Source organism: Dasypus novemcinctus, chromosome 13 (assembly GCF_030445035.2).
Source record: "Dasypus novemcinctus isolate mDasNov1 chromosome 13, mDasNov1.1.hap2, whole genome shotgun sequence".
Lineage (NCBI taxonomy): Eukaryota > Metazoa > Chordata > Mammalia > Cingulata > Dasypodidae > Dasypus > Dasypus novemcinctus.
In genome coordinates, this window is record NC_080685.1 from 51,878,815 (window position 1) to 51,896,728 (window position 17,914).

The 17,914-nt window shown below is 36.9% G+C and overlaps 1 long non-coding RNA gene across 1 annotated transcript in view; it reads right to left on the minus strand.

Annotated features, from left to right (window-relative positions):
• The window catches only part of LOC111766782 (uncharacterized), a 114,207-nt gene that overhangs the window by 51,506 nt on the left and 44,787 nt on the right, over positions 1-17,914 (minus strand). The gene's annotated exons all lie outside the window — the stretch shown is intronic.

The window sequence follows — 17,914 nt, forward strand, 5'->3', positions numbered from 1 at the left end:
TTTTCTCCCGTGTGAGGAATACATATTCTCCTAATTTTTTAATCCTATTCCTTGTGAAAACTAACCCTGGTTTGGTTATCTTACAGGTACATTTTACTTTATTATGACCTAATTTTCATTAACAAAGCTGTCTGCATTGAGAATGCCACTACCTAACTTTTTGGATCAAATGCCTCCACATTAAAACAGTTTCTTTCCCTCCAATCCCTAAATTTCTCCTGTAGCAAACATGATTGAAATATGAGTAATGCCAACATGTAAATAATTAGTATTGAAAAACAGAATCACAGCTAAAAAGGGGAAAATTGTTCCAATGAAAGAGATTGTGTCAGTTATTGAAGAAATATCTTGTATTACTATACATGGCTATGCCAAGGATTAAATGGAAACATTCCCATTGATTTTTACTAGTCCTGTTAAAATGAACATTAGGAGTTTGTACAAAAATTTTTAAAGATGTTTATTTTTATAAGTAGGCTGACTATTAAAAAGTTATTTGGTGTGGCCAGTCTCGAAGCCAAACTCAGCATGTAAATGCAATGCCTTCCCCCCAGCGTGGGACATGACACCCGGGGATGAGCCTCCCTGGCAACGAGGGACCACTATCAACTACCAACTGATGATGCAACTGGAAAATGACCTTATACGGAAGGTTCAATGCGGATCAGCAGAATATCCATGTCTACATAAAATACCATGACTTTAAAATGCTGTTTGACCTAAAGTAAGGGGGAAATGGAAAGGAGAAATGAGTTTATATGGCTACGAGTTTCTAAAAAAGAGTCTGGAGGCTGGCAGAAGGTTTGCCCTCATGCACAACTGAGCAGAGTCAGAGAGACAGATAAAGCAGATACAACCCCCAGATATTGGTTCCTTTGAGGGCTAAAGAGACCCATGGGAGTTATGGTCATGGCCGATGGGGTTAACTACCAGGGCAGATGGCCCCTCTTTGGAAATGGTGTTTATGTGTGATGAATCTGGACTCAGATGGGATCTCCCTTCATAAGACTTTCATGCTAATGTGCTGGAGGTGCAGTTAATGTTGGGGTTTAAGATATATTTAGGGGATTTGAATCTCTGGACTGACAATGTGATAGCCAGATCCTGAGCCTCAACAGACTCCAGCACCTACAATCTGATTTATTGGACTTACCACACTCAGCTAAGATGGAGGTGAAGAAGGACAACCACCACACCATGGAGCCTAGAGTGATTACAACTGAAAATGGGAGGATTGCATCCAGCATCCAGGTGGAATCTGAGCCTCCTCTTGACATAAAGGTGCAATGGACACAACCAATCCAGTGTCCACATAGAAGAGGTGGCATTGGATTGGGAAAAGTGGACATAATGGACAAAGGGTATGGGGAAAGGCAGGAAGAGATGAGAGGTGGAGGCGTCTTCGGGACATGGAGCTGCCCTGGATGGTGCTTCAGAGGTAATCACCGGACATTGTAAATCCTCACAGGGCCTACTTGATGGAATAGAGGAGAGTATGGGCCATGATGTGAACCAATGTATATGAGGTGCAGAGGTGCCCAAAGATGTACTTACCAAATCCAATGGATGTGTCATGATGATGGGAACGAGTGTTGTTGGGGGGGGGGAGAGGGGGGGTGGGGGGGTGGGGTTGAATGGGACCTCACATATATATTTTTAATGTAATATTATTACAAAGTCAATAAAAAATAAAAAAATTAAAAAAAAAAAAAAAAAAAAAGTTATTTGGTATCTACACTCTTCTCTCCATTTTATTCCATAATACCTTTGGTTTCCAAAAGTTGAAATTAGAGTTGTTTTCTCTGGAAAATCAGATTGTGTGTGGTTTATAATACAGAAGATGCTGACCCAAGTTTGAATGTGAGGCAGATAAAAGTTTTGAATCAAATCTCAGGGACCCATGCTGCAACACTGTCATATGCTGAACTTTAGAATAAGAAAGAATGAAGCCAAACAATATTGCTAGTGCTCCTAATATTCCAAAACATGTATATTAGCTGGCTAAAGGGGTGTTAATGCAAAGCACCAGAAATCTTTTGGCTTTTATAAAGGATATTTATTTGGGGTAAAAGCTTACAGTCACAAGGTCCTAAAGAGTCCAACTCAAGGTTACTTCCTTACCAAACTCTGTTGCCACATGTTGAAGCAAGATGGTGGTTGACATCTGTAAGAGTTCAGCCTTCCTCTTTCCTCTTAAGTCTCCATGGGCCCAGGTTCTTCCCATCTAAGCTGTAAAGTGGCACAAGGCTCATTTCTTTTCCTGGGACTTATTTCTTTCTGGGCTCAGCGGCTATGTTTTCTTAATCAAGTCAGCTGTAAACTATCAGGTGAATGGCTCAGCTATCTTCCCCAGGGCTGCAGGATCCTCTTCTGTCTACGGAGCTTTCTCTGTTTTCTCACATATCTGCTTCCATGTGTCTACTTCTGTGAGAGATTCTGTTTTATCAGTCCACCAAGGGGCGGGGACTCAACCCTGGACACCCTAATGATGTGGTCAAATCAAAGCCCTAATCTTGATTTAATCAGGGAAACCTAAAGCCATTGAATTTTAATTAGTCAAAAGGTATCATGCCCAGAGGAACAGACCAGTTTACAAACAAATCCATATCTCTTTTGGGAATTCATAAATAATCTCAAACTGCCACAACATGATTCCAGATATTTTCACAGGTATTATCCAATTAAAATTTGTTTTACAACTTATAAAGAGTGTTTTATTGCTTCACTTTTAGGAATGAGACTTAGACTCATTAAAAAGTTTGCAAGAGTTCTAGATACTTAAGTGCAGAGCTTAAGCCTAGGTGTACAATTCAGTAGTATTAATACATTCATATTTTGCTACTATCACTGATACCTATCTCCCCTTCTTCATCACCTCAAACAGAAAATTTTCACTCATCAATCTATAACTCTGTCTTCCCACCCCACCTTCCTGACCCTGGTAACCTACAAACTACTTTCTGTCATTACGAAGTTTGCTTCTTCTAGGCATTTCAGGTAACCAGGATCATACAATATTTGTCTTTTTGTGTCTGGATTATTTCATTCAACATGATGTCTTGAAGGTCTATCCACATTAGCATGCTATATATTTTATTTGCCACTACTCTGTTCAAAATTATACAATGGTTTCTCATTAAAACCAAACCAATCACATGGCTCACAAAAGTACTATGATGTGGCTTTCATTAGTTCTCTGACATCTTTTCTTACTACTTTCATCCTTGATCACTCTGCTTCAGCCACACTGAGCTCCTTGAAGGCTGAGTGTGCTACTACTGCCTAAGTCCTTTGTACTTGCTTTTCCCTCTACTTAGAATGCTCTTCTCCATTGTCTAACTCCCTCGTTTACTTCAGGACATAGTCACATGTCACCTTCTCAGACAAGTCTTCTCTGATTATTCTACATATAATTGCAACAACTCCTCTCCCTGCCAGATTGCTCAATTCCCCTTCTATCATACTATATATTTTATTTTATTTACTTTTTTAATTTTAAAACTTAAATTAGTTAAACCATTTGAATCTCTTTCTCTTTACCTTGGCCTAGGGTCCTTGTCTTAGACTTTAGAGCCATAAAATCTAAGATCTAGCTCATCAGGAAAGCACTGGCTAAGTTCCTATGAAATCATAATGAGAAGACCCATGAGGCTTATTATATCTCCCATATTACCAGACTCTAACCTATTAAATATGAAATTGCTAATGGTTATAAAGGACTAATCACATATATCCAGTTCCACCATTCACAAATCTAGGCTACCTTTCCTGAGATTCCTCTGCAGTGGACTCTACATGACCTTCAATCTGGATACTTGATATACTGGAAGAGATATCAGCAAAAAACTGCTTATGAATCTAGATGGAAAGGACCTTATTAAATCTTATTAACCACTACTATAGCAGTGAAACAATAGGGAACTGACCCCTGGGTCCACCTGTTACAACTAAAACGTGCTCCAAGCCTTGAGAGGTTACTCCCATTTTGATTCTCAAGCTAAAAATGACGCGAGGATTCTACAAGCAGACAGCATCTGATAGTGACAGCTTCTGCCCAAGATGTTGGAACCAGTAGATGACGCCCAAGATCACAGATCAAGAAATGTCTGAATTTCCTGATCTTAGTCTCTGTCTCTTCTTTTTCACCATCTGTCTAAACATTTTCTTATTTATCCTATAATCCTTACACTTCCAATCTCCATCCCTAATAATACCCTACCTTCACCATGATTTTCTTTTATCTCATCTTTATTCTACTTCTGCTCTATGTACTCATACCTTGAATGCAATTCCTTTGTCCTTCTAGCACCTCAAGGTTTTAATAACATGAGAACTTATTCTATTCAAGGCACAAATTTTTGGTGGGCTGAAATGTCAGACAAAGGAAACTGCTGTTAAATGGGACTAAGCTCTCAGATGGCAAAAAGGTGATGATGGTTAGGATTTTTGGAGTTTACACCCAATTAGCTCTACATGCCAAAGTCCCACTCATTAAAAAAAACAGGTATCCTTTTTTAAGCTCTTGAAAGGTATTATTTTGTGTGTGGACACAAGATACACAAAGTACTACTCATAAATTGGGTTAGTCCTTATCATATAGCTTCTGATGTTCCCTAAGTGGATATTTATAATGAACTTCTAAAAGGGAAAATTAGAAACTCAGAGGCTCTTATGACATTTTCTCATACTATAAAACCTTGTGAAGAGACTCTTGCCAGACTAGAGACAGCTCTAAATAAATCATGGAAATACCCCATAACATAGGCTAAACTTAAGGGATGTTCTCTTCTTGGGGGAGGTATCTCTGTGTTGGAAGATACATTATAAGATTAGAGATAGTTATTAGAAAAGAATAGCTTTAGAGTTAGAAAAATCTACCTCCCACCTAGGGCAGGCCATCAGCTCACTAGCTGATGAAGTACTGGAACTTCACAAAATAACCCCACAAAGTCATTGGCTTTAGACTATATTCTGGCTTCCCAAGGAGGTGCATGCACTAGTGGGGATCTAGTGTTGCATATTTGTAAATGACAGTCAAAAGGAAGCCCCAACTAGAGAAGCAGCCAAATCAGCTTACAAACCTCAAGAAAATGATTAATCTGAAACTCTCTTGGGTTGACTTCTAGGGTCATGGAGTCCTTGGCTCAGAGCTGTCCTAATAGGGGCAATTGTTATTCTCTTAATCATATTCATGATATCCCTCAGTTTCTGTCAGATCTCTCTACTCTTAAATGCTACTATGCAGCCACTAACTTGACAAATGATGCAACTGAGGATATAAAACCTAAATAGGACAATGAAATCTTAAACTTCAGCAAATCCATGAAATCAGCAATGAAGCATGAGAGACATTTAGCAGTGAATGAGAGACTAACACCATCTTTGGTCATGCCCACCTAACTGAGGAAATGACTAAAAGGGCAGAAATTGATTGTATTGTTAGTGAAAACCCTGGAGGCTCCTCAGGGCCAAAACTAACCATGTTCTCTTAAGTTCCCTTTTAATCTTTTGAATTTGAAATCCCCACCAAAGCAACCAACCAAAATAGCCAATCAAGCCCCTAGTTCATTACCTGTAACCCAATAAAAAACAAAGCCCTCTTGCCCTAAGCCCACCCCTGTACGATAGACAAACCCTTGTCCCATCAATAACAGCCAAACTAACTTCCTTTTTTTGTCTATAAAAATTGTTTGCCATCCCTAGCACTACAAAGTTAATTCTGTTCTGGCTTCCTTTGTCACAGCAAAACTCTGGTGCCCCAAATAAAATGCCATAGTCTGATATATACATATATATGTTTTTTAATGTTTGAAAATTCTTAGCATCTCCAGACAGCAAAGAATGTTAAAGTTAAGAAACAGCTTCTGAGCAAAGATCAAACCCAGGGTACCATCAGGAAAACAAAGTTTAAAGATGAAATTGAGAATGTGACTATAAATGTGTAAGACCTCAGAACAATCTAAGGTGGTGCCTCAGAAAACCTCATTCAAACAACACAGCTTCTCAGAATTGTAAGGGTGCTATTCCTCAGAGGCTTCAGAAGAAGTCTAAGATGGAATAAAGGCTTATCTCAAAGAGACCTGTGGTGTGGTTTTGTCTAATGGAGTGGACCACAATAAGATTCAAAAACATGGTTTTTAAGATAATTTTATTTGTAGAAACACATAAGAATAATAAGAAATAACAAGAAATAAAGGGTATTTCTAAAATTGCCATTAACCACAAATCACATAGATCCCAAAGAATCTACAAATACCCAGCTAGAATTCATATTGATTTTAGATCAATTTACAAAAAAATCCATTGTATTTCTATAAACTAGCAGCGATTATAAAATGAAACAATTATTTAAAAAGACCATTAGGAGGGACCTGGAACTTTAACAACATGAAGAAATCAGTGAATCCCCTCTGCAAGAAAAAAAGGAAAAAAACTTAACAAAAGGGTCAAAAATAACCATTTCAGGGCTCTGGAAATTGACAAAATAACAGACAAAAATTAAGTTAAACATTTAATCTTGAGGAATTGTTAGAGCTTCATACAAAAACAGGAGTCTGCATCCTTTTTGCTTCCATTATCTTCCCATCCTCTACCAGCTAAATAAGCAAGAACTCTAGTTCAAGCAGCATGTGGATTCCTGAGGGAACCAGCAACTTTGTTAGCCTAAGAATGAGAGCCTAGTTGTGGTTAATGATGTATCAGCCAGAAATTTAACAGGAATATCCTGTAAATAAAATAGTCATAAGGATAAGAGCTACTTAATAAAATATCTAAAAATAAATTGAACTAAGTAGGTGGAGGATTTTTACACTGAAAACTACAAAACAGTGCTGAAAGAAATAAAAGAAGACCTAAAGTAATGGCAAGACATCCTGTGCTCATGGATAGGAAGACTTAATATTTTTAAGATGTCAATATTACCCAAAGCTTTCTACAGATTTAACAAAATATAAATCAAAATACTTATCAAAATCCCAGAAGTCTTTTTAGCAGAAATGGAAAATCTGGTCCTCAAATTCCATATGGAATTACAAGAGACCCTGAATAGCCAAATCAATACTGCAAAGGAAGAACTGAGTTGGAGACCTCACACTTTCCAATTTTAAAATGTACTACAAATCAACAGTAATTAAAACAGTATGGCACTGACATAAAAATAGATCCATACACCACTGGAATAGAATTAAGAGCCCAGAAATAAATCCATACTTTGATGGCTAACTGATTTTCAACAAGGATGCCAAGTATAGTAACTGGGGAAAGGATGGTCTCTTCAAAACTGGTGTTGGGAAAACTGAGTAACCACCTGCAAAAGCATGAAGTTAGACACCTACCTCACACCATTTACAAAAATTAACTCTAAATGAGTCAATGATCTAAACACAAGAGCTGAAACTATAAAACTCCTAGAAGAAAACATAGGAAGGAACCTATGATTTCTTAGATACAACACCAAAACATGAGCAACAAAAGAAAAAAGCAGATAAAATGGACTTCATCAAAATAAAAAACTTTTGTATGCCAAAGGACACATGAAAAGAAAGTAAAAAGACAATCTATAGGTAGGAGAAAATAATTGCAAATCATATGCCTGATAAGGGTTTAATATACAGAATATATAAAGAACTGCTACAAATGAACAACAAAAAGACAAATAACCCAATTTGAAAACTGGCAAAGGAATTGAATAATTTTTCTCCAAAAATATTCAAATAGCCAATAAGCACATGAAAATGTGTTGACCATCATTAATCATCAGGGAAATGCAAATCAAAGCCACAAATGAGATATCATTTCATACCTACTAGAATAGCCATAATTAAAAAAATAGAAAATAATATATGTTGGGTAGGATGCAGAAAAATAGGAACACTTATACATTGGTGCCATTGTACAGTGCAGCCACTGTAAAAAAATAGGAACACTTATACATTGGTGGCATTGTACAGTGCAGCCACTTTAGAAATCAGTTTGTTGGTTCCTCAGAAAATTGAAAATAGAATTACCATGTAATGCAGCAATTCCACTTCTTGGCATATACCCCAAAGAACGGAAAGCAGAAACTAAAACAGATATTTGTGCACCAGTACTTATTGTAGCATTATTCACAACAGCCAAAAGGTAGAAACAATCCAAGTATCCATCAATGGATGAATGGATAAATAAAATGTGGTTTAAACATTAGAATATTGTTCAGTAGTAAAAAGGAATGAAGAAATCAGATGTGGCTCAAGAGATTGGGCTCCCATCTACCACATGGGAGGTCGCTGGTTCCATTCCTGGCACCACCTAAAGAAGAGGGCAAGTTGGCAAGATAGGCACCTGCCTATGCAAGCTGATGCAATAAGATGATGCACCAAGAGACACAAGAAGGAAAAAAATGAGAGATACAACAGAGCAGGGAATGGAGGTGCCTCAAGCAATTAGTTGCCTCCCTCCCACATTGGAGGTCCTAAATTCAGTTCCCTTAAGAAACAAGGAAGGCATACAAACACAGCAAGTACAAACAATGAGGGGTGAAAAGAAATAAATAAAATAAATCTAAAAGAAAATGAAGTTTTGATGAATGCAGCATGTGTGAACTTTGAAAAATCATATTGAGTGAAATAAGCCGGATATAAAAATATAAGTATAACTCCCCAAAAAACAAAATGGCAATTCTAGAGGTGAAAAGCACAGTTGCACTAGATGAACTCAATATCATATTGGAAATGGTAAACAAAGAATCAGTGAACTTGAAGATAGAACAATATAAACTTTATCATCCAAAGAAGACATCCAAAGATTAGGAAGAAGATCCTCAGAGACTTATAAGGCAACATCAAGCATACTAAATTACATAAAAGAAAAGTCCCAGAAGAAGAGGAGAAAGAGAAAAGGACAGAAAATATTTGAAGAAATAGTGGAGAGAACCTTCAAAATATTGATGAAAAATATTAGTTTACAATTCTAGGAATCTCAAAGAACCATAAGTAGGATAAACACACAGAGATCCACAATTAGACACATTATACTCAAATTCCTGGCTAAAGCAAAGAGAAAATCTCCAATATACCAAGAAGAAAATCAACTCATTAGCAAAAATGATTAATGGTACACTTCACATCAGTAATTATGGAGGCGCAGTGGGAAGAAATATCCAAAGTGCTAGGGGAACAAACTGTCAAAAAAGAATTCTATATCCAGTAAACTATCCTTCCAAAATAAAGGCAAAAATGACATTCCAAGGCAACCAAAGCAAAGATAATTCATTGTCGGCACACCTACTCTACAAGAAATAATAGAGATAGCTCTACAAGCTGAAATAAATGATAAAAGATGGTAACAGGAATAAAAGAAGAAATCCATGGCACCAGATATTGTAAATATGTGGGAAAACATAAAATGCTATGGGTGTATATACATACTCTTAAAAAAAAAAGCATGAGATTGTTTAGAACAATAATTCTTTAAAAATGAATTGTTAGGGGAAGCAGATGTGGTTCATTCAGATGAGCTCCTGTTTACCATATTGAAGGCCCTTGGTTCACATCCCAGGAGCTCCTTGTGAAGGCAGGCTTGCCTGCACACTGTGGAGCACCACCCGGCCTTCAGACGCCACAGAGAGCTGACTCAGCAAAGATGAAGCAACAAAAGAAGGGAGACAAGCAAGAACACAGAAGAGCTGGCAGTGAATTAACACAGAGAACAGACAGCAAGCAAGCCACAAACGGGGAGAGGGGAAATAAATAAATACAGACACAGGAGAATGTACAGGGAAATGGACACAGAGAGCAGACAGCATGCAAAAAGTCACAAGGAGGGGATAAAAAATGAATTGTTAGGTTTAAAACACATATGAATGAAATATATGAAATATATTTGACAATAATATTAATAGCACAAAAGTGGGGGAAGAAAATGGAACTACACAGGAGCAAAAGAGCTATGTTTTACAGTAAGTAAGTCAGTATTCACGCAAATTAGGTTGTAAAAACTTAAACATACTTATATAATCTCTAGAGCAACCACTAAGAAAGTAACTCTAATTTAATAATATTGGTTAACACAAAAGGAAACAGTAGAGGACTATAGGAACAAAAAAAAGAAACATAGAAAACAAAAGGAAAAATGTCCTACATAAATCTGACCATGTCAATAATTACATTAAATGCAAAAGGACTAAATATTTTCAATCAAAAAAGCAGATATTTGCCAAAGTGAATTTTAAAAGCAAGATCTAAATATATGTCACCTATAAGAGACTTTACATACTTTTAATAAAATATACTAATAGGTTAAAAATAAAATGATGGAAATAGATATATTATGGAAACAATAAGAGAGATAGAGCAGCTACATTAATATCCAGCAAAATAGATTTTAGGCAATACAATAACTAAAAACAAGAGGGACATTTCTTAATAATAAAAGGTTTAATACAGCAGGTGAAGAAAGAGAGAAAGAGACAGAAGGAATATGAAAAGAAATAATGGCAGAAACTTCCCAAATTTACCAAAAGACATAAATATACACATTCAAGAAGCCCAGGAAACCCAAAGCACATATCAAAAACACACAGCTAATACTGTTCTCAACAGTGAAATGTTGTAAGCTCTCCCACTAATATCAGGAACAAGACAAGGATGCCTACTATCACCATGGTTATTCAACATTGTGCTGGAAGTCCTTGCCAGAGCAGTAAGATAAGAAAAAGAAATTAAAAGCATCCAAATTGGAAAGGAAGAAGTAAGTCTTACACTATTTGCAGATGACATGATCCTATACATAGAAAAATCCCCCAAAAAACTACCAAAAAACTACTTTAGCTAATAAATTAATTCAGCAAAGTGGCAGATTACAAAATCAAGACATGAATGTAAGCCATGTTTCTATACAATATTAATGAACAATCTGAAGAGGAAACCAAGAAAAAATCCATTTACAATAGCAACTAAAAGAATCAAATAATTAGGAATAAATTTAATCAAGGATGTAAAGAATTTTTACACAGAAAACTACAAAACATTACTGATAGAAATAAAGACCTAAATAAAATGGAAGAACATTGTGTGTTCATGAATTGGAAAACTAAATGTTAAGATATCAATTTTACATGAAGGAAATTACAGATTCAATGCAATCCCAGTCAAAATTCCAACAGCCTTCTTTGCAGAAATGTAAAAATAATTCAGTAAATTTATATGGAAGAGTAAGGGTCTCAGACAGCCAAAACTATCTTGAAAAAAGAAAAATAAAGCTGGAGAATTCAACTTCCCTATTTTAAAACTTATTACACATCAACAGTAATCAGAAGAGTGTGGTACCAGCCCAGGTACAGACATATAGACTAATGTAATAGAATTGAAAGTTCAGACACAAACCTTCACATTGGTAGCAGTTTAATATTATTTATGAATTCCAAAAAAAAGATATTGATTATGTTTGTAAACTAGTCTGCTTCGCTGGGTGTGATAACCTTTGATTTTATTAAATTCAAAGGCTTTATGTTTACTTGATTAAATCAAGATTAGGGCTTTGATTTGACCACATCAGTAGAGTGCAACTCAGGATCGAGTTCCTGCACACTTGGTGGGCTATATAAATGGACACTCACTCAAGAAAACACACAGAAGAACATACAGAAGAAGAGAGAGAGAATTTTGTCAGTTTGGATCCTGGAGCCCCGGGGAAAGATAAGCCATTCACCTGATAGTTTACAGCTGATCTTGTAAAAAGAACAGAGCAGCTAAGCCCAGAAAGAAATGAGCCCTAGGCCAGCCTACAGCTGAGATTGGAAGAAGCTGGGACCATGGGTCCTTAAGAGGAAGAAGGAAGTCTGAACTATCGAAAAGACTGGCAATCATCTTTGGTGAGAAAGTACCTCTTATGGTACCTTGAGTTGACTCTTTAGGACCTTGTAACATAAGATTCTACCCTAAATAAATACCCTTCATTAAAGCCAAAAGATTTCTGGTACTTTGCATGAGCCAACACTCATTTGCCTGACTAATACAGCATCTGTGACCAATTAATTTTTGACAAAGTGCCAATTTCACTCAGTGGGGAAAGAACTGTCTCTACAACAAATGATGCTGGGTAAACTGGATATCCACATGCAAAAGAAAAAAGGTGAACCCCTACCTCACACCATATACAAAAATTGACTCAAAATGGTTCAAAGATCTAACCATAAAAACCAAAACTATAAAACTCCTAGAAGAAAACATAGGGAAACTACTTCAGGACATTGTGGTAGGTAATGGTTTCTTAGACTTTACATCAAATGCATAAGATAAAGAAAAAACAGATAAATGGGACTTCATCAAAACTTAAAACTTTTATCCATCAGAGAACTTTATAATGAAATAAAAAACAACCTACACAATAAGAGAAAATATTTGGAAACCACATATCTGATAAAGATTTACTATCCAGAATAAAGAAATTCTACAACCCAAAAACAAAAGACAATCTAATTTTTTAAATGGGCAAAACGCTTGAATAAGTTTTCTCCAAAGAAGATATACAAATGGCCATAAAGCATAAGAAAAGATGCTCTACATCTTTAGCCATTAGGGAAATGCAAATCAAAACCACAATTAGATTACATTTCACAGCCATTAGAATGGCTACTATTTTTAAAAATGGAAAATAAGTGTTGAAAAAGATGTGGAGAAATAGGAACATTCATTCACTGCTGGGAGAATTTCAAATGGTGCAGCTGCTGTTGAAAACAGTTTGGCAGTCCCTCAGAAAGCTAAGTAAAGAATTACCATAGAGCCAACCTACCCAAAAGAATTGAAAACAGGAATTCAAAAAGATATTTGCACACTGATGTTCATAGAGGCATTACTCAAAATTGCTAAAAGATAGAAGCAACCGAAGTGTCCACCAACTGATGAATGGGTAAACACAATGTTGTATATACATATGAATGAATATGATTCACCCATAAAAAGTAATGAAGTTCTGATATATACTACAACATGGATGAAACTTAAAGAAATAATGCTAAATGAAATAAGCAAGACCCAAAGGGATAAGTTTCATAAGAGCTATACATACATATGTATATATTATATATATATGTATGATTAAGATATGCAAATTCATTGAGTCAGAAACTAGAATACAGGTCACCAGGATCCGGGGTGGGGGGTAGAGAATGGAAGTTAATGCTTAATTGGTACAGAGTTTTTGTTTAGAAAAGTTTTGGTAGTAGATGGTGGTGATGGTAGTAGAACATTGTGACTATATGTATCACTGCTGAATTGTATATTGGAATGAGGTTAAAAATGGGAAATTTTAGGTGATATATATCTTACTAGAATTTAAAAATTTAAAATCATAGAACTGCATAACACAAACAGTGAACCTCAGTTAATAGTATTACTATAATCATAATGTTTTACCAGTTGTACCAAAAGTACCACACAACTGTAAAGTATTAGTAGGAAAAACTAATAATAACTATTAACAATAATTGTAATAATAATTGCAAAGTAACAGTAGGGAAAATTGTATGTCCAAGGGGAGGGGTTTAAATGAGAACTCCATGCTTTCTGCATGATTTTTCTGTAAACCTAGAACTACTCTAATAAAAAAATTAAGGTTGGAGATATCATATTTCTATGTCAGTAATTGATAGAATACCTAGACAGAAAATCTGTAAGGGTTAAGAAGACCAACTCTACCAACTAACTTGATCAACTGATCTACGTAAAACATCCCAACAAACAACAGTAGAACATTCTTTTCCAGTGCACCTGGAACAGTCTACAAGACTGACCATGTGTTAGGCCATGAAACAAGTCTCAATAAACCTAATATGGATTGAAAGCACACTATATTTTTCTTAAACCATTTAACCAGAAATCAACAATAGAGAGAAATCTAGGAAACCCATCAAATACCTGAAAATTAAGCAACACATTTCCATTAATCAGTAGGTCAAAGAAGAAATCACAGGGAAAATTAGATAATATGTTAAACTGAATGAAAATAAAAACACAACATCTAACCTTATGTGATGTATCTAAAGCCACACTTAAATGGACATTTATAACTTTATATGGTGGGCAGTTCAAGATTATTTATGAATCCCAAAAAGAGAAAGATTATATTTGTAAACAATTCCTCCAGGTGTGATACCTTTTAATTATATTAAATTCAGTTGAGAGGCCTTTGATTAGATTACCTGTCAAGGTTGCTTTGAGGGCTTTTTGAATCAACCACATCAGTAAGGCATAACTCAGGTTGAGTCCCCACCTTCTTGCTGAGTCTGATATAAAGGGACACTCAGGTGGTGAACTTGGCCCAGTGGTTAGGGTGTCCGTCTACCACATGGGAGGTCCGTGGTTCAAACCCTGGGCCTTCTTGACCCGTGTGCAGCTGGCCCATGTGCAGTGCTGATACGCACAAGGAGTGCCATGCCACGCAGGGGTGTCCCCGCGTAGGGAAGCCCCACGCGCAAGGAGTGTGCCCTGTGAGGAGAGCCGCCCAGCTCAAAAGCAAGTGTAGCCTGCCCAGGAATGGTGCCGCACACACGGAGAGGTGACACAACAAGATGATGCAACAAAAAGAAACACAGATTCCCATGCTGCTGACAACAACAGAAGCAGACAAAGAAGACGATGCAGCAAATAGAAACAGAGAACAGACAGCGGGGGGGCGGGGGTGGAGGGGAGAGAAATAAACAAATATATTTTTAAAAAATAAAATAAAATAAAGAGACACTCAGACAGACAGGAAGAAAGCTTAGAGAGAGAGCAGGACAGTGAAGACTGATATAGAAATCTCTGAGAGGCAGGCCCTATGCCAGCTTGTGTTTCAGACTGACTCCCAGAGTTTACCCAGTGAGATCAAGCTACCATCAACACACTGGCAGCTGGCTTGATAACACAGCCTTTATAGGCCACCTTTCCTTCCTTGTCTCACTTCCCCACTCCTCTACCAATGTTTTCTTTCACTCCTTCCCCCCAAATAAACTACTTGAAACTTTATCTCAAGTATCTGCTTCTGGGGTAACCGAAATCAAAAAAAGTGTTAATGTTTATGGTAATTACTAATTGAGGAAAGAAAGATTCTGAAAATCACTTGCATATTTTTGCTTTATTGATTTATTTTTATTGGCCTAACTCATAAAATCATCTAGTGATTTAATTTTCTTTTTGCCACTGGTCTTTTCTTCAGAGCATTTATTAAAGTTTATAATGGAATTGTTATCTGGTTATTTGTCTCTTTCTCTCAAGACTATAAGCACCACAAAGGTGGAAACAGTGTTTTATTCAGCACATCTTTGTTGAATAAATGAATGAATAAATGAATGAATGAAAAAATAACAAAGTGGGGTCTGAAAGGGGAAAAGTATTTATGACAGGTATTTCTAGTACTAACCTGTATTCAGGTTTCCTCTCTTTCCTGGTACACAGAAAAATTCTACTTCCCTACCCCTTTGCTGGTAGGCAGAGCCATATCCCAGTTCTGTCCCATGGTTTGTGACTGGAAGTGGCATGCATTATTTCCATGCTGGAGCATTTAATTGCCTATGTGTGACCCTCCAGTGTTTTCTTCCTTGTTACAAAGACCAAGAAGGTCATGTGTTTCACATTGTGACTTACAAGAGTGTGGAATCTCTATCAGTCCAAGTACAGGTCTGTGTGGAGCTGAGTGAGTTCCTACTGACCTCCATTGGACATGACATGTTATGGGAAACTGGCTTACCTGTCACCTATTTGTTGCACTTGTCCCCAGTTATTGCAAATGTTGCTGTGTTGATGAGGAACAGCTGCTTTGGAGTTCCTAATAAATATGATGTGGAAACTAGGGTCAAAGCTCTCAGTTCTGAAAGCTGATAGCCCCCTAGTTTCGTCCTTGGTTCCTCTCTCGTATTTCTCTTTGTCCATTATTTATTTAACTTCTGCATTGCCTTCCCTTTGAGCAAATCTATTGTAAGCTGATTGCAGCAACTGGTGCCCAATGTGGGGCCTGAAGGAAAGGCTGGCAGCAACTGGTGCCCGACCAGGAACCTGAAGGGAAGAAGGTTCGCCTCAAGCAAAACTAAAGTTGGTGTAATGGCACAGGGTCCTGAGTGGTTCAGAAAGCCTTTGAAGTCCTCGAGAGTTTGCTTTTTTCCCCCAGGAGACAGAGAACGTCCTGTGTGGGTACCAGCTCATCAGATAAAGCCATAGCATGAACGCCAAGGGACAACAAAATTTCCTATGGAACCCAGAACCTCTAGTCATGTAGCTGGAGAAACAGACTCTGGAAACTGCATGACTGGGTCTCATTCCAAAGACTAAAATGGCTTTGCATCAAAGTATCTAAACTATAAAACTTGTTCAAGCATGGCATCATAAAGCAAGTATGACTTGGGGACAGAAAGATTAAGAAGGAAATTGAAAGGAGGAAAACTGGAAAAGAAATGTTGGATTATAAAAGGAAGCAGTGAAGAAATTCTAGATTAATAGATTTGGAACTGCTTTTGTGTTTGTTTGTTCAAGGTCAGTGTGTGTATTGTAACTGTGTGTGGAAAAAAGAAAAAGAAAGACAAAGAAAGAAAAAAGAAAGAAGAAAGAAGAAGAAAGAAAGGAAGGGAAAAAGAGGAAGGGAAAAAAAGAAAGAGGAAAAGGAAGGGAAGAAAGAGAGAGGAAGGAAGAATGAGAAAAGAGAGAAAAAGGAAGGAAAAAAGAAAAAAGGAAGAAAGAAAAAAGGAAGGAAAGAAGAAAAAGGAAAAATAATGAGAAAAAGGAAGGAAGAGATAGAAAGAGAAAAAGGAAGAAAAAGAGAAGAAAGAAAGAAAAAAGAGAAAGAAAGGATATAATGAAAGATGTAAAAGTTAAGCAAATATTGAAAAAGATAAAATGTTTGTGGGAATGCTAACTGAAATGTTATAAGGTATGTTTTGTCCTAAAATAAAATGGTTAGTATGGGGATATGTGGGACAGAACTATTATGCATATAGTAACTTGTAAAAGTATTGGGGTAGCACTCAGAGATAATGTGTTTTGTAAAAGTAAAACACGCCTGAATGAATACAAAAAGTGCAAAAACTGTGTGAAAAGGTCAGCAATGAACTTTTGCAGTTCTTCAAGGCTCTCTGCCCTGGCCTGATAGCAATAAATCTGACTGCAGAGAAGAAACCTGTGGCAGTGACCCTACTAAGAAACATCAGAGACAATGGTATTAAGGACCTGGAATAGGCAAACAATTGGGACAACTGTAAGGTCCCTGCTACTCTATCAAATTATTAAATGTTGTTTGGTTGGGTAAGACAAAACTATACTACCTACTGTATTTTATAAAGTACAATGTTTTCTTATATTAATAGAATTTATAATATTATTGGAATACTAGAAATCTTTTATCCCTCACTAAGATGTGTTAATTAGGAAGGGTCCTTCATGGGAGTAGGAGGACCTCCAGCAGGCTCTTTAAAAAATAAAAAAAGAGGGGGAAGGTGGATATTGACTTAGCCTGTGAATTGGCTGTGGCCAGCACCAATATTGGCTTTGTGTGGGGTTTGTGGCAAAAACAATATTCTAATCGAGCACCCCTTGGGTTTTAGTCACAATTGTGGGAAGAGGCAAAATGTATAATATAAAAAACAATTGTGTGCAGCATAGGAAGCCCTGCCAAAAGTGAAAGATCTAACCCAATAGTGTCTGGTCACTCTGAAGACTGCCATTCCTATCCAGAGGTGGACTGCAAATACTAAAGCAAAACAGAAACAATGGACTGTTGTGAATCATCCTCTATGGGGGAGAGAGCTGTAGAAGAACATCTGGGATAGCTGCCAGCAGTGATAGGTAAATGCCAGTAATGTCTCTGCCCACTCCTCTAACATCCCTCTCAGGACTGCTGAGGCAGATGCCTCATGAAGATCCAGAGCCATACAACTGACACCTGAGAATGAAGCAGAGTGGCTCCACTG